The sequence below is a fragment of the Mandrillus leucophaeus genome, unplaced genomic scaffold (genome assembly GCF_000951045.1).
Source record: "Mandrillus leucophaeus isolate KB7577 unplaced genomic scaffold, Mleu.le_1.0 Scaffold256, whole genome shotgun sequence".
Classification (NCBI taxonomy): domain Eukaryota; kingdom Metazoa; phylum Chordata; class Mammalia; order Primates; family Cercopithecidae; genus Mandrillus; species Mandrillus leucophaeus.
Window position 1 is genome coordinate 1,955,626 of NW_012102654.1, and position 17,998 is coordinate 1,973,623.

The following is a 17,998-nucleotide window of genomic DNA, read 5'->3' on the forward strand; positions in this document are numbered from 1 at the left end:
TCCTGAACCTTGCAGGGCCTCCCCCACTGCCCCTGCCCACCCCAAGCCCGGCCCCATCACCTTCCAATTCCTAACTGCCCTCCAGCAGCACACTCGCAGGTGCTGGTCCTCCTTAACCCTCTGCCCGACTTACTCATTCTTTGCCTGGAATGTTCCTCCTGCCACCTCCTCCAAGCCCATAAGCTGGGTCCCGAGCCCTTTCTCCCTGCCCGCCTTGCATGGTTATCAAGCTCACAGATGCACACACAATGGCCTCGCTGCACTTGCGAGGGGAAGCTTGCTGAAGAAGCGGCCCCTCCAAGCTGAGTTCGGCATGCTGACGGGCATGAGTTGGCCAGGCCACAAGGGCCTGAGTGTCTGTGTATGGGGAGAAAGCCAGGGGAGGTTTGAAATGGAGACTGCTGGCATTTCTTCACTGCCCTAGTGCACCTGGAGTCTTTCATGCACCACCTCTCATCCTTCCAGAGAGTCCTTCCCATTTAACAGAAAGGGAAACTGAGGTTCAGATAACTTGCCCAGGACTACTTGGCTACATGGAGGCAGAGCCTGGATTCAGAAGCAGGCTCTCTGGCTCCTAAGGCTGAGCTTTCTTTACGAAAAAAAAGTTATCCTTTCTAAATCTGGAGGCAGACCACCTAGGTTAGGTCTCTGGTCTGCTGCATACTCACTGTGTGACCTTGAAAAAGGAGGTCTGTGCCCCGGTTCCCTCATCTATAAAAAAGGGAATGTTAATAGGACCTAATTCATGGGTGGTTGTATCGAGTATGTTAATATACACAGAGTTCTAGAACAGTGCTTGGCATGGAGGAAGTGCTATAGAAGTATCAGCTGTAAGATTTCCAGCTTGTCTTAGGACAAGACCTATAAGGGCATTCCATTTCGAGCCACGCCACCACCATCTCAGTCTTTTGCATCTGAGAATTTAAAGGCAAGCATGGGGCCTAGGGGAAAGGCTTACACCAGATCACATGATTTTCCTAACTGGGTGTATTCAAGCTCATTTGTAAGGGAGCAGTTGGGGGAAAGGAAATAATCAAAACCTAAGAGTGTCCTTTACTAGAAGGAACACAAACAGCAAACCTGTCTTCCCAAAAGTCTCGCTTTTAATGTTCTATCCAGTCATCTCCATCAGCCATCAGAAAGGCCTCAGAAATTCTGCTCCTTTAGCAGATAAGAGTTGAATAACTCCAGTTCATAGCATTGTCACAAAAATATAACTAGTTATACCACATTGAGGGCTGTATCAGTCTGTTCTCCCATTGCCATAACGAACTACCAGAGACTGGCTACTTTATAAAGAAAGGAGATTTAATTGGCTCACGGTTCTGCAGGCTTTACAGAAAGCATGGCTGGGGAGGCTCCAGGAAACACAATCATGGCAGACGGTGAAGGGGAAGCAGGCACATCCTACGTGTCTAGAACAGGAGGAAGAGAGAGAAGGGGAAGGTGCTACACACTTTTATAAACAGCCAGATCTCGTGGGAACTCACCATCGTGAGAACAGCAAGGGGGAAATCCGCCCCCACCATCCAGTCACCGCCCACCAGGCCCCTCTTCCAACATCGTGGATTACAATTTGGGTGGGGACACAAATCCAAACCATATCAAGGGCCATAAAGGACACTGGACTGGAAGAGGAGGTCTTTAGGTTTTTCAAGAAGATACTGGAATGTCCAGGGCTATGTTTCCTGGTCTGCTTTGAGGACCTTTGGGCCACATGTCACCTGCTGCAGTGGTGGTATCGGGGGGGCATTCCCTGGAACAAGCAGGGAAGATTTTCAGATGCCATTTTAAGTACAAATGGCAAGGAGTGTGTTCAAAATGATTTAATTATAAAATGCTATATTTTGGGATTGAATTTAAATTTTTAATTAACATACTAGTTGCACATATTCATGGAGTACATAGTGATGTTTTGATACACATAATATGTAGCAATCAGATCAGGGTAATTACACCTGTCATCTCAAACGTTTATCATCTTTGTGTTGAGGACATTTAATAACCTCCTTCTGGCTATTTGAAACGATGTATCATTGTTGACTGTAGTCATTGCTCAGTGCTACACAACGCTAGGATTTACTCCTCCCACCGAGCTGGAATTGACATTCCTTAACAAATCCCTCCCTATCCCCCACCTCTTCCCCCAGCCCTTCCCAGCCTCCTGTCCTCTGCTCCACTTTTTACTTCTAGGAAATGAACTTTTTTTTAGCTTCTGCATATGAGTGAGAACATGTGGTGTTTCACTTTCTGTTCCTGGCTTATTTCACTTAACAGAATGCTCTCCATTTCCATCCATGTTGCTGCGAGAGACAAGATTTCATTCTTTTTTTGTGGCTGAATAGTAAAAAAACATGTTATTTTTATGTCATGATTACAAAGGGAATAGATTACAAGTATATTCACCTCTGCTAAAAGAAATCGGTGCTTTAAAAAGAGGTCCAACAGTCTTCATATTCTCTCTCACACCCTCCATCAGTGGGTTGTGCTGCTCCCAGGAGGCTGAGATCACTCATATAGTCTGTCAAGGAAGGACCACTTAGTGGCTGTCAATTAGCAACATCTAAGGTTTCCAGGAGACCCGTTTTCTAAAAAGTGAGTCTATTAGACTAGGCAGGACAAAAAGCTATTTCCGTCTCTCTTGGGGTGTAGGGAATCCATGGTTTTAGGCCTCGACATGACTGTCCGCCAGTTTCCATATCGTTCACAGCCACATTACCATCAACACAAATTAAAAGCAAACAATGGTTAAAATATCTAGGTCAGAGGCTCAAAGGGTTTTTTCCAACAGGAATTGGGTGACAAATACTATGCCTCACTGTTCAGAGGAATCCATCTGGCCACAAATGATAAAATACTTTCTTGCCTGAGAAATTGTGGAGTATCAACTCCTGCACCCAAATGTGTAACTGTCTGTCTCCCTGTTAGACTGTGAGGGCCCTGAGATCGGAGGCTGCCTGTCTTAAGTAATTCGTCTTTGAACCCAACTCAGCACTGGCCTGGCATATTGAAAATGCTCATTAGATGTTTGCTGAATAAATTGGAGAGTAAATGCATAAATGGATGAATGGACAAATGCATTAGTTTCAAGTTAAAATAATTAAAATTTGGTCAGCCATGGTGGCTCACACCTGTAATCCCAGCACTTTGGGAGGCCGAGGTGGGCAGATCACCTGAGGTCAGGGGTTTGAGACTAGCCCAGCTAATATGGCAAAACCCCATCTCTACTAAAAATACAAAAATTAGCTAGGTGTGGTGGTGGGTGCCTGTAATCCCTGCTACTCGGGAGGCTGAGGCAGGAGAATCACTTGAACCCAAAGGCAGAAGTTGCAGTCAACCAAGATCATGCCATTGCACTCCAGCCTGGGTGACAAGAGGGAAATTCTATCTCTATAAATAAATAGCCTGATGTCCTCAAGGTTCATTCACGTTGTCACATGTGCATGTGTGGGAATTTTCTTTCTTTTTAAGGCCAAGTAATATTACATTGTATGTATAGACCACATTGTGTTTATCTACCCCTTGGCAGGAGAAGGTCCAATAGCCCATGCTCTAAGGCCCTTCCAATGTAACTTGGGCTTATGTCAGAGTTTCAAAGACAGAAACAATTTTTTTTTTCTTTTTTTTTTGAGATGGAGTCTCACTCGGTTGCCCAGGCTGGAGTGCAGTGGCATGATCTCGGCTCACTGCAACCTTCACCTCCCGAGCAATTCTCCTGCCTCAGCCTCCCGAGTAGCTGGGATTACAGGTGTCCACCACCATGCCCAGCTAATTTTTTTATTTTTAGTAGAGACAGGATTTCACCATATTAGCCAGGCTGGTCTCGAACTCCTGACCTCAGGTGATGTACCCGCCTCGGCCTCCCAAAGTGTTGGGATTACAGGCGTGAGCCACCACGCCCAGCCCAACAGAAACAACTTTTTATTTATGCAACTCAAAGTAAAAGAATTCCTGAGAAAGCCCCAAGCAGTGATATTCATTTTCATTTGAATGTATTAAAGGATAAATATGTATTTATCATCTTTATCAATTATCTTGGACTCAGATGGAAAAAGAAGTCCGAAGTACTTTAGGCAGCCTCGTCTACTTTGTCTCATGTGCTGAAGGAATGTTATGCCCTACGTTGTATTTTAAAGAGAACATGCTGGTGGAATGAGGCAGGGAAGGGAGACCTGCAGACCAGAAATGGTTAAACACCCTTCATGATGTCCACAGTAAGGACACGGGTGTTCACAGAAATGTGTTACGTTCCCAGGTACAAATGGTGTATTAAGGAGGCATTCTCAATGATTAACAAGTCTGGCAGGGGAAAAGATCTAAAAACAAGCCCTTCGGTGACCACTAAGGCAGTAACATTCATTTTCCTTGCCAAGAAATGTTTGTAAAAGTTAAGACTCAGCAAGCCCAGAACAGGCTGAGTCCTTTAGACGAGAAATAAATAACCCCTCGACCACAATCATGGGAGGGTGGCAACACAGATCCAATGAACTGATTCACGCTATTTTTGCTGAGTTTCATATTCTCATGTAATTTTATTTTTTTCAATAAAGGCAGTTTATAAAATTGATGTGCTTGGCTTAGGGTGGGGGTAGAAGCGTTCTATCCAAGGGCAGTAATGCCGGGGGAAGAAAGGAAACCTCCTGCGTGGATCCAGGCTCTGGAAGTTTCAGGGGAGGAGGGCAGGGAGTCCACAAGGGTCCCAGGGCTGTGGAATAGACCAGGCCCACCCACACCCGCAAGCACTAGGCTCAAAATGTAGTCACAAAAAGAGGAGAGCTTGGACTGCTGAAAGCAGAATTTGTGGATGGAGAGGAGGATGTACTTGCCTTGAAATTATGAGGACAGGGTTTGAGAAGGAAGAAGGGAGTTAGAAAAGAAAAGAACTTTTATCTGAGGAACACAATCCTTTTAATGACCAGGCCCAAAGACACATTAAAACGATACAGCAATCATACCCTCCTCCCGGCTTTGAGCTCTGTCTCCATCTCTCGAAGCTGCTTGCTTCTGCCACAGGTACCTATAAATTAACCTAACAGTGCCACCCTGGACACTTGGACCCATATCCTATAGCTTAACAGTGCCTAGCTGTTAGCGAACTCATCCATGTTATTTCTGTAAAGCAATGAGAAATGCTGACAAACAATTTTGTATCAGTTCACTCCCTGTCCGCCTTTTTTGCCTTTAAAAGTCCACGTGTAACTGCTGCTAATCAGAGCGTCTATTCAGGGCAACTTGAATCTATGCTCCCAGGTTGCAATCTGCAAGCTTGGCCCAAATAAACCCTCTACTCAGGTTAATTTCGCTGCAGCTTCTTTCCTTTAGGGTCTGCAGAAGCAAGTTCTTGGTTTGGGGTGATACCAGGCTACACCTCTAGCATGCCCTCCCCCCTTGCCAGGCGCCTCTCTGTCCCCAGGACTTGTGTCCTCCGTCCTTGTGTTGGCCACAGCCCCTGGGCCCCTTGCAGAACTTTGGAACAGTGAGTGTGGAGAAGGGACAGCTGCCAACCTAACAACTGCTCTCTCCAGTCTCAGCCCCAAGGTCTCCGCACCCGAAGTCCTGCCTTTTCCAGCGGGGAGTCTGCGGTCTACCCCTGGGCCATGGAGCTGGCAGTTCTGGGGCCCCGCAAGCCCTGCCCCTCCCTCAGGGACAGCCCCAAGTGCGCATATGCAAAGGGAAGAGCCCTGGCCTTGCCCTTTTCTCTCCTGAGGCCCTGACCCCAGGCTCTCCGGCATGCAGACACGATCTGCTACGGCTGCCATAACAAAGTCCCCCAGATCAGGTAACAAACAGAGACATTTGTGTTCTCACAGTTCTGGAGGCTGGAAGGCTGGGATCAAGGCGTCGGCAGGGCTGGTTCCTTCTGAGGCCTCTCTCCTTGGTTTGTAGGCAGCCACCTTCTCCCTGAGTCTATTTCTCATGGTCTTCCTCCGTGTGTGTGTGTCCTAAGCTGCTCTTATGAGGAGACCAGTCATGTTGGACGAGGGCCCTACCCTCTGTGCTACAGCCACCAATATCCTGTCCTGTCTCCCTAACAGTGGGGGGTGCTGGCCTTGGTCACCCCCCGGGTCTGGCAAGGGAATGAACACATACAGGGACCAGGTTTCAGCTGCACAGGCCTGCGCCCTCCTCCAGCCCAGGGTGCCTTAGCAGCCCCACATCAAGACCCCCCAGCAGCCCCAACATCACAGCCTCCCATGATCTGTGGTGTTAAGCACCTAGTTAGAGGCTGGGGGTGTCCTTTGGCTCCAGAATCCCTAGGGTTGGGGTCAGAGTTCAGAGAGCTAAACCCTGCCCTCCCACCTTCCCTAGAGAGGGAGCCCGGGGCGGGGAGCAGGCCTGAGCAACTGTTTGTTTATGGCCTTCATCCTGCCTAAGTGGAGCCTGTCTCAATGCTGCTCACCTGCCTCTCCTGCCAGAGACCCCTCCCCGCTTCTCAGGAGCAAGAGCAGTGAGCAAGGCCCAAAAAACAGACTCACATTGACAGATGCAGAAAGGCACAAAGTGGCATTTAGCTGGCTTTACAGATGCGGAACTAAGGATCAGAGAGGGTGAGCGATTTGCCTGGGGTCACAGAGCCAATCGGCAGTAGGGCTGGGCACAGACTCAGGACTGATGCCAGCTCTGTGCTCAGTTACTGTCCATGCAATTGAACCAGTACCTGGTGAGTGCCCCCAGGTGCCTGCCAGCGAGTCAGCGTGCCGGGCAGGTGTGCTGCATGTTAGGGCTCCCGTTCTCACCTGCTGGGGCCAGCTCCCCTCAGCTGTAATTTTTGCCAGATAATCTCCCCTTCTCCTATGCCTGCCAGCAAGGCTCTGGGATTCTCTCTGCTATTTCCTTATTTGCTCAGGCTGATGGTCTCTAACTTGTAGAAAACGTCCATGGTGGTAATGAACTCTGATTGCTCATTAGTGAGGATTGGGCTCCAGCAATCGATTTCACTAAGCTCTGTGACCCGGGTCCGTGGAATGCACTGGTGCTTTGGAGTAAGACAGATGTGCCTTCTTATCTCAGTTCCACCACTGATGTTTGTGTGACCTTGGGCAAATGACTTCAAGTCCCAGAGCTCAGTCCCCTCCCTGTAAAGTGAAGAGACCATTCCCACAGCCCAGGGCTGCCATGGGGATCTCATGACATAGTACCCTAGTCCACATGGTAGGCACCAAACAGACGTTACGTCTCCTCCTCTCCCTTCCAGCTCTTAGTCTTTGCCTAGGTCCTCGCACCTCCCAGGGTGAGAATAAGTGGAGAATTTGAAGTCCATCTAGCAAAGTCAAGACCCTCCAAGGAGTACGCCCTCTTTGGTTGGTGACTGTGCAACTACAGAAGCAATCCTGGCTTCCCAGTCTGAGTGGTGGTGGGAGCACAGGGGTGGAGGAATGCTAGACCCAGCTCAGCCCAGTGAACTTGGGCCAATCTGTCCTCCACCCTGTGCCTCATCTTCACCTTCGAACAGAAGGCATTACCCAGAATATTCCTAAAGCTCCAGCATTCTCAGACTCCTGCAGAGGACGTGGCTCAAGCTGACCCCAGGCTGGGACAGACCCACTTATGCTCCCAAGAAGCCTGGCGGCAGGAGTGAGGGCTGGGCAACCACCTGGCTCCTCCGGGCCTACACTGGTCTCTTACAGGTGGATGAGGAGAAGCAGGTGACCATGGAGGCTGGCATCCTCCTGGCCAACCTGCACCCACAGCTGGATGAGCATGGCCTGGCCCTGTCCAGGTAAGAGCCCGTGCTCCCATTGCTGGGTGGGCCAAGGCCGCCTGCCCATCCCCCACCCTGGCCTGGCTGGACACTCAAGGATCTGGCAGGAGCCAAAGAGGAGCGCCTCCCAATGTGCACCCCTTTCTCTAGGCTCCTGTTCTTCCCCCTTGGGGTGCCTGTCTTCCCATCCCCTATGGGTTCAGGGGCTGTTGTGTTGGGAATAGAAAGAAATGGGCCAGAAATTAGATGAGCATTAAATAACAGTCTCAGAGATGAGACAACCCTGGATTAAGTCATTCTGAAAACTTGCAACAAACAACTCCAAGGATCCAAACACAAGAAAATGCAAATAAACCCTCAAAGGAACAGAAGACCCTGATGACTAAGCCACAGGGTTTCCTGGCATGCCTATCCATGGCTTCACTTGTCCCTCCATCCAAACATGGTATCAGTGATGGCTCAGGTTTAATATCAGGGGATTTCCTTTGAAATAGGAGCCAAACACAGCCAAAGAAGTGAATCTCTAACTGTGGAATTTCTACCATTAGAAACAGGTGACAGGTGTTTGGAACAGTGGTGTAAGCATTGTCTTTGCAGCTGGAAATCATAGCCATGGAAACCTGTGGTTGGTTTCCACGTGGGGGTGGTCTGCACACCTTAGCTTTCTTATCACAGGCCCTGGGGCATCATGATTCCTCTGCACTCTGGAAACCCTCTGTTCTGGCCTCTCTAAGGGCCTTGGCAATGCAAACATTTATAGAATATCTGCCATGTGCAGGCCCTGTTCAGGCCTTGGAGAGGCAAAGATGAACAAATCCCAGACCCCACAAGCGAGGAGCTCCCAGCAAGGGGCCACATAGACGAGGAACTGGCAGGCATCACACAGAGCAATAGGTTCGATGTCAGTGGAGCATTCAGGGCAGCCTGGGGCCCAAGTTCAGCTTTGACAGGCAGGGGAATGTGTGAGATGGTGAGCATAGGAACCGGATCCCTTCGGGGGGACCCTCGGGTTGAGCCCCAAAAGATGATTAGGTATTAACCAGCAAGAGGAGAGGAGGGAGGAATCCCAGGCAGAGGGAGCCACAGTAGCAAAGCCCAGGAAAGGGACAGAGTGTGAGGTGTGCGGAGCCTGGAAGCAGACAGTGGAAACAGCCCGTGACCAATGACTAACAGGAGGAAATGTGTTCTTCTTAATTACAGACATCAGCTTCTGGGCCCTGAAGCATCCTTGCCCGTCTATGATGTGTCCCTGTCCTCCCCTAGGGGCCCCGTCCTCCTCGAGTGGCTCCTGGGATGAGGCCCATCTGCTTCTCCAAAGGCAGCTTGGATGTCCCATTCTGTATGTCCTAGGGGGCTGCCTGGGACTGGAGTTCCAAGGATGCTGGGGCACTTTCAGGAAGAGGAAGGCTGCATGTGGAGTCTGGATGCCCTCTTTGGTTTCACTGTCACACCAGCCTTGTAGGGAAAGGAAGAGAGTCTCACTTACAGACACAGAAGCCAGAGTCTTACCCAAAGATGTTATAGGAAAGGGGTCCCGATCCAGAACCCAAGAGAGGGTTCTTGGATCTCGCACAAGAAAGAATTCAGGGTGAGTCCATAGAATAAAGCAAAAGCAAGTTTATTAGGAAAATAATAAAATAAAGCAATAAAAGAATGGGTACTCCACAGACGGAGCAGCCCCGAGGGCTGCTGGTTGCCTATGTTTATGGTTATTTCTTGATGATATGCTAAACAAGGGGTGGATTATTTATGCCTCCCCTTTTTAGACCATATAGGGTAATTTCCTGACATTGTCATGGCATTTGTAACTGTTATGACACTGGTGGGATGTAGCAGTGAGGACAACCAAAGGTCACTCTCGTGGCCATCTTGGTTTTGGTGGGATTTAGCTGGCTTCTTTACTGCAACCTCTTTTATCAACAAGGTTTTATGGCCTGTATCTTGTGCCAACCTCCCATCTCATTCTGTGATTTAGAATGCCTTAACTGCCTGGGAAGGCAACCCAGTAGGTTTCAGCCTCATTTTACCCAGCTCCTATTCAAAATGGAGTCGTTCTGGTTCACATGCCTCTGACAAAGTCATGCAGCTGGAAGGCTCTGAGACCCCGTATGTTTGGTGCCAGGTGGGGCAGGGCAGCGTGATGGTGAAGCCCAGCTCTGGGAGCAGTCTGCCTGGGCGCGAGCCTGCCTTTACCTTGCACCAGCTGTTAGGCAAGTGCCTTGTGCGTCGGGGCCACAGAGTCCTGCCTTAGAAAACAAGTCTCTAAAATAGGGGTATTCGGAGGGCTGGTTGAGTTAGAGATGCCCCTCGTAGTATGGTTCGGTAAACGTCAGCCTCCTTCATTCTGGTTCTGTCAAGGCCTCAATCCGGGGACTCCGGACATGGACTTTCTCCTCCCACTATTATCTCCACCCTCTCAGGGACCGAAGTCCAATTTTCCTTCCAATTGACCCCTTTTTGCTGAAAGCCTTGCTTTTATCTCTGTCTTTTAACAGGGTCCTAAGCCTCTTCCCTCTTCCTTTTTAGTCTTCATACACTTCATGGAGAAGAGAAGCTCCTGCTGTCCCTTCGCTGGCATTTGGGTCACTCTCATTCTTCACTGTTATAAACAATGCTGTGAGGGACATCCTCACATGTGTGCCTGCCATGTACTGGAGTAGTTTCCTAGGGCAGAATTTCTAGGATCCTCTTCTATTTAATCATTTTTAAAAATTTTGGATTCAGGAGCACATGTGCTTGTTTTGTCACATAAGTATATTGTGTAACGGTGGGGATTGGGCTTCTCGTGTACCCATCACCCAAATACTGAACATTGGACCCAGTAGATCATTTTTCGGCTCTCCCCCTTCCCCATCCTTCCCCATTTTTGGAGTTCCAGGTGTCTATTATCTTCATCCTTATGTCCATGTGTACCCACTGTTTAGCTTCTACTTATAAGCAAGAATATGCAGTGTTTGATTTTTCTGCTTCTGAGTTAGTTCACTTAGGATAGTGGCCTCCAGCTGTATCCATGTTGCTGCAAAGGACATGATTTTATTCTTTTTTATAGCTGCATAGTATTCCGTGGTGTATATGTACCACATTGATTTTATCCAATCAACCATTGATAGACACTTAGCTTGGTTCCATGACTTTGCAATTGTGAATTGTGCTGCAACAAGTATACAAGTGCAGGTGTCTTTTTAATATACTGACTTCTTTACCCTTAGCTAATACCCAGTAGTGGGATTGCTGGGTGGAATGGTAGTTCTATTTTTAGTTCTTGGCGAACTCTCCATAGTGTGTTCCATAGAGGTTATACTAATTTACGTTCCTACCAGCATTGCATAAGCATTCTCTTTTCTCTGCATCATTGTCAACATCTGCTGTTTGGGACTTTTTATTTTTATTTTATTCTTATTTATTTATTTATTTTTTTGAGACAGTCTTGCTCTGTCACCCAGGCTGGAGTGCACTGGTGTGATCTTGGCTCACTGCAACCTCCTCCTCCTGGGTTCAAGCGATTCTCTTGCCTCAGCCTCCTGAGTAGTTGGGACTACATATGTGCACCACCACACCTGGCTAATTTTTTTATTTTTAGTGTAGACAGGTTTTTGCCATGTTGGCCAGGCTAGTCTCAGACTCCTGACCCCCTGATCCGCCTGCCTCGGCCTCCCAAAGTGCTGAAATTACAGGTGTGAGCCACTGCGCCCAGCCAGGACTTTTAAGTAACAGCCATTCCGACTGAGGTGAAATGATATCTCACTGTGGTTTTGATTTGCATTTCTCTGATAATTAGTGATGTTGAGCATTTTTTGTATATTTGCTGGCCGTGTGTGTCTTCTTTTCAGAAATATCTGAGATCTTCTTTTCACATTCTGCCATTTTCAGAAGAGGCATTATCACCCACTAACCCCACCAATATGGACAAAGAGATGAGAGTAGCGAGGAGGGTGAGCGGGTGGGTGAGGGAAGGCTAGAAGAGGCTTGTGTGTCTTTCACCCTCTCCTCATTCAGCCAGGGCAGCCCCAGGTCTCATCTTCTCTCTCTGGGAAGGCATGAGGTGATATTCCCTAATCACTGTCATGTTGGGTTGAAAGTGGGAGATGTGGAGCCTCTGGTGTCCTCCAGCCTCCCTCAAGGGGCCTCGGTCTGCACTGGAGGAACTTGCCACATCCCTGCCCTCCCATCTTTTACCTGTAGAGCACTGTGTGTGAGCTGAGGACAGCTGGGCTCTCGGGAAGCTGTCTCACAGCTTGTGAAGCTCCAGGCGCCTGAGCCCTTGGAGGTCTTCAGAAAATACCTGTTTCCTTCTCCTTTAAGTTAGGGCTGAGGCGACTCAGAAAGTTCCTGGGAAGTAAGATTTTTTAAACTCCGGATCCGCTCTTCATCCTTGACCTTAAGATTGGCAGCTCTTTCTAATTCCCGTCCCCATGGTGCACGCCTCCCAAGGGGTACCGTGATCCTTTCATGATCTTGTCGTCCTGTGCACATGGAAGCCTCGCGTTATTCCTTCTAGGGCCTGGAACGCCAGGCTGAGGGATGAGGCCTTTCTCCTGGAGCCCCTGAAGATTTCTGAGCAGGAGAGGTGACAGGACCTCCTCCTCCTCCTTTCTCACCTCCCCAAACCTTTCCATGTTATTTATTTGTGGGATTTGAACCAGGTTGGTTCCATGAGGATGTTGCAGGCCTTGGTAGGCTGGGTACCTAAGCGAAGTCTCAGCAGGAGCATTTTGGCCTTTGGTTGGTGGAGAGTGAATTTATTGTTGGCAGATGGAGGTTGGAGGAAAGGAAGAAAGGGGTGTTGTGGGCTGTAGAGATCCCCAAAGCCAGGCAGGCAAGCCTCCCCTCAGCCCTGAACCATGTCGCCACTGGCTCATCTAACAAGCCACTTAGATGAAGAAACTGAGACCCTGAGAGAAGACGGGCAGGCCACGTCACACAAGCTAAGTTGTGGCAGATCTGGGATGAGAACCCAGACAGGCGCCGAATAAACTTCTCTGCCCTAAGGGGCCTCACACCTCAATCTGATGGGCCTGGGAGTGTGCCTGCTGTCCTGGAAAGCCTAACTGGTCTCTTGTGTCCTTTTTGCTTCTTCTTGCTGAGCCCAGCCTGGGCATGGTGTTAGACATGACGGCAGCTGGCGTCGTTGGATCCGGAATGCAAAACACGGGAATCAGGCCTGGCACCCTGGCCACCAGGTGAGTCCACCTGCTTTCCCTGCAGTGCTGGCCCAGCTCTGTGGGGGCCTCACACCCAGTCCATCTGGCCCCCTTTGGCAGAGATGTGACAGGTGCCCTCCAGGTGCATCACTGCCTTCTCCGGCTGGCAGTCACGATGAGGAAGGGGCCCTCCTGCATGTCGGTGCTCTGACAGTTGCACAGTGCCCTCCCACCTTCACTTCTTAGGATCCTCACAGCCACCCTGTGGGAAGGGATGGGCAGGGATGGGGTGCAGGGAAGGGGTGCCGTCTCCACTGAAGATCTGAGCCAGAGCTGCACAGGGGATAGGGCTGTCCAGGTTACCAGGTGCAGGGAGGGGTCAGGATAGGAGTCCGGTGCTTGTGGACCTGGAACCCCTGCCATTGAAAGTCATTGAAAAGCATTTCTTACACTTCAGAAGAGACCATTTGGGGAACTGGTTAAGAGCACAGGTCTGAGACTCGGCCCTGGGTTCAAAGCCTGGCTCCACCACCCACTGGGTGTGGAATGCACATTTGGTTGCTTAGCTTCTCTGGACATCTCTGTAAAAAAGAATCACCCCCAATACAGAGAGTAATCCTCAGCTCGTCGAAGAGGAACCGAGATAGCACATGTTACACGTGTGGCCGACCAGAGGACACTTCAGAGGATGCCTGTGTCAGGAGCCACCTTTGGAGGGCAATCACCTTGAGCTTTGAATATTAGGCGGGGCTTCCTCTCTGCCAGGCTGGGCCTCCCTGGAGCAGGCTGCTGGGGTGCTTGCAGAGGCTGGCTGCTCATTCGTAGGGGATGTGCGAGACACTCCTGTGCCGGTGCAGCGGTGCACACACTCAGCTGTGATTTCTTTCTCCTGCGTGAGCGCATTTGCACTGGGGGCCGTGTGTCTCTGGCCCCTGGAGCATCATGGCTAAGCACTGGGGCTCCACCACTATTGTCTATGTGACCTGGGGCAGGTCTCTTTGCCTCTGGCTACCTCAGTTTGCTTACCTGGAAAATGGGAATGCTTAGGATAGCCATGCACGTGAGGGACTTAGAAGAGTGTATACTGTTAGTGCCCAATAAATGTTTGTGACGGTTTTGCTTGTAAGACAAGGCCTTTTCCAGAGCCCACACTCGGTGCTGTCTTAGAAGCTTCAGCATCACCAGGGATTAGACCACATGGGTCATCTAAGTTTCCTCTCGACTACACAAATTTCCTCTTGACTCTGTATACGTTTCCTCCCAACCAAGCACACCCTGCCTTGTGCAGGGGTTCTGATGAAGGCAAGTAGCCAAGCAAGCACTGTTTGACTGACTTCTAGGAGTTTGACCCCAGGTAGTCCAGGCTCAGAGCAGCACTGAGACCAAAAGCAAACAGCCCAAGGCTGGGCGTGGTGGCTCATGCATGTAATCCCAGGACTTTGGGAGGCCAAGGTGAGCAGATCACTTGAGCCCAGGAGTTCGAGATCAGCCTGGCCAATATGGCAAAACCCCGTCTCTACAAAAAAACAATTTAAAAATTAGCCAGGTGTGATGGCGCATGCCTGTAGTCCCAGTGTAGTCCCAGCTACTTGGGAGGCTGAGGTGGGAGGATCACTTGAGCCCAGGAGAGTGAGTGCAAAGAGATGAGATCACACCACTACACTCCAGCCTGGGCGACAGAATGAGACCCTGTCTCTAGTAAATAAATAAAAACAGCCCAAAAGCAATTTCTAGGGGACGCACTTTGTTTTTATTTATATTTCTTGAATTCTGTGAAGGGAAACCTAATTCCCAGTGACTGCTCCTTAAAACTCACTCTGCTTTCTCTTGGGCCTCACATACACACCCTGGTTGCTCCTTGCCCTTCTCCTCCTCCCTCTTTTCACCACAAAATCCTCAAAAAATCACCAGGCAGAAGGGGAGCATCTGAGGGGATGAGGCTGGGGAAAGGGAAGGACCAAGGCCATTCACATCCATCATTCTTGCGCCCTCCCAGGTAAGAGGCTTTGCAGCAAAGCACAGAGGGATGCGTAGGTCCTGATTCGCCAGAGTCCAGCATGGACATTCTCATTTCCTCCTCAAAGCTGGGTTCACTGCCCAAGGGAGCCCAGTGGTAGCTGAGGGTGAAGGATGACATGAGAGCCACCCCCTTCCTCAAGATTTGGCCCCAGTCCTAGTCCACTATCCAGGGCTTATGTCAAACCGGTTGACTCAGTTTCTGCAAAATGATCAGCAAAGTATGAACGTCACTGAGGCCGGGCGCAGTGGCTCACCTGTAATCCCAGCACTTTGGGAGGCCGAGGCGGGCGATCACCTGCAGTTAGAAGTTTGAAGCCAGTCTGGCCAACATGGTGAAACCCAGACTCTACTAAAAATACAAAAAAAATTAGCTGGGTGTGGTGGCGGGCACCTGTAATCCTAGCTACTTGGGAGCCTGAGGCACGAGACTCGCTTGAACCTGGGAGATGGTGGTTGCAGTGAGCCGAGATCTTACCACTGCACCCTAGCCTGGGCAACAAGAGCAAAACTCTGTCTCAAAAAATAAAATAAAAATGAAAATAAAAAAGAAAAAGAAAGTCATTGAGTGGCCGCAAATCAAAATGCACCCAAGAGTTACTGGCTTTTCTTAGGCGCCCAGCTGAGCAGGCCTGGAAGCCAGTGGAAGGGGCTGCTGTTTTCTTTCACACTTTATCCTGATATTCCCTCATTTTATCCTTACCGCAATAGTTATAACTGTTATCTCCATTTTACAAACAAGGAAACAGAGGGGCTGAGTAACACACCCGAGGTCATACAGCTAGCAAAGACAGTGCCTGCTGTGGATTGGTTCCTGGATCCTATGGAAGTGTTTTGCAGGCCAGCTCTCATTCGCTTCTCTGGATCTTAGACAAAAGCTAGCTTTTGTAAAACTCATTCTGATGCCCTCACCCCGCTCCCCAGGTGGCCACCATGCCCCATTTCTGCCAATTTCCCATCTCTGGTCTTTGCTCACTGTTAATGAGAATTGGTTCAGCTTTATCTGTTCTCTCACCCCAAGCTCCTGGCCACCAACTGCACATGTCAAAAGCAATTTCCATCCAAATTAGCAGGTAGCGGACTGTGAAGTGTTTAAACAGCATCAAGAGAGGTTTTCTCTGGAGATGCCAGGGGAAGGTGTGGAAGTCAGTCATCAGATTTCTACTGGGCACCCTGGTCTTTGCAGAAACCCAAAGGCATCTGGCTGGGTGTGGCTGAGTGGGAGGATCTAGTTCCCCAGGTGGATGGGTCCATGGATGACGGGAGGGACAGCTTGGCCAACACGTTGCCCAGGAAGAGCAATAGGCAGAGAAGTGCCTGGGACCCTGGCTCCTGGGCTGGCCTGACGCCAGATGCACACACATTCCACTTTGTCTTCCCAAGGCCCTTCCCCCAGGAACCCATGGCTCCTTGAAGACTAGTCTCCTCTTAGAGCTGCCCTGGGCAGAGGAGGCCTCACTGCATCCTGACTGTGAGGCCCACAGGATGCGTGGGCAGCAGTTCTGGGAGGACAATCCAGGTCCCCTCATGCAGTGTTGGGCCCACCCCCTGCAGGGGACTGATGCCCACTTAAACATAGCCTCCCTTTCCCCATCTCCACTCCTCTTTCCCATGACAATAAGACCCCTTGGGATGTGACAGTAGACCCTGGCTCTTCAGGTCCCCTGAATTGGGGCAAAGGAGATGACCTCACCACCCCTTCTTTGGCCCTAGGGACACTGTGGCCAGGACTCTTCTGAGCAACTCAGTGAACCTGGAGGAACTGCAGGAGGTGGCAGAGGTATGGGCAGGAAAAGGGGTTGAGTAGAGACTTGCCACAGGAGACATGGGGCTGGTGTGAGCTGCCGCTCCTGGGAGGGCATTAACCGTCAGCTGCACTGAGCCCCAGAGGATATGCCTGGGATTCCCTTTATAATGGTTTCTTCGCAGCAAGATGGGTGGAGTCACTTTCAGGCTTATTTGGCTGCTTAAGGTTACATGCAGGGTATTTGGATCTGGATAATAGGGGGCTTGTAATTTATAGCAGTGCTTTTTGAATGAATGAAAAACAGTGTTGTATGGACAAATGGATGGATGGCTACATGGATGGATGGATGGATGAAGGACTAGATGGGTGGAGAGATAGATAAAGGGATGGATGAAGGGAAGGATAGATGGATTGATGGATGGATGATTGAATGGATGAAGGGATGGATGGATGGATGGATGGATGGATGGATGGATGGATGGGTGTTTGGTTGGAGGGATGGATGATGGGATGGATAGATGAATGTATGGATGGATGGATCAATGGAGGGATGGATGAATGGATGGACAGATGGATGGATGGTTGGATGGATGGATGAAGGGATGGATGGATGGATGGTTGGTTGGAGGGATGGGCGAAGGGATGGATGGATTAATAGATGGATGGATGAAGGGATGGATGGATGAATGGATAGCTGGATGGATGGATGGTTGGATGGATAAAGGGGTGGATGGATAAATGGATAGCTGGATGGTTGAATGAAGGGATGGATGGATGATGGATGTATCATTGGATGGATGAAGGGATGGATGGATGGATGGATGGATGGTTGGTTGGAGGGGTGGATGAAGGGATGGATGGATGGATGGATGGTTGGTTGGAGGGATGGATGAAGAGATGGATGGATGGATGGATGGATGGATAGCTGGATGGATGGATAAGGGGAAGGATGGATGATGGACGGATGGATGGATGCATGAATGGATGGATGGATGGATGGATAGATGAAGAGATGAATGGATGGGTGGGTGGTATGCAGCATACCTGAAGTGCCTGGAATCCTAGATCCATTCTTCATATTCACTAAGCTATAGGATTCAAATCTGTGATTTCAAGTTCCTTGAAGTTTGGGCTCTTCTCTAATCACCTTGTTCAATATGAGCCGATCCTCTGTGCAGATGGAGTTGGCAATAATGTAAGCAGTACTGACTCAACATGATGAAGATCATGGGCTTTGAAATCAAATGAACCCAATCTTGAATGCTGGCTCTGCAACTTCTAAGCTGTGAGCATGTGCCAGTCATTTAATCCTGCTGAGCCTTAGTTTCCTCATCTATGGAGACTGTTAATAATGTCTACCTTAAAGTATTAAATCTGAGGATTAAGCCAGAT

At 49.5% G+C, this 17,998-nt stretch overlaps 1 long non-coding RNA gene across 1 annotated transcript; it reads right to left on the reverse strand.

Moving 5' to 3' along the window:
• Positions 1 to 134: 134 nt before the first annotated feature.
• LOC105542347 lies at positions 135 to 14,539 on the reverse strand. Its single transcript, XR_001006453.1, has 3 exons — positions 14,497 to 14,539; positions 7,175 to 7,179; positions 135 to 610 (listed from the first exon to the last, which is right to left on the reverse strand). It is a non-coding gene; the product is annotated as an uncharacterized LOC105542347 (long non-coding RNA).
• Positions 14,540 to 17,998: the final 3,459 nt, after the last annotated feature.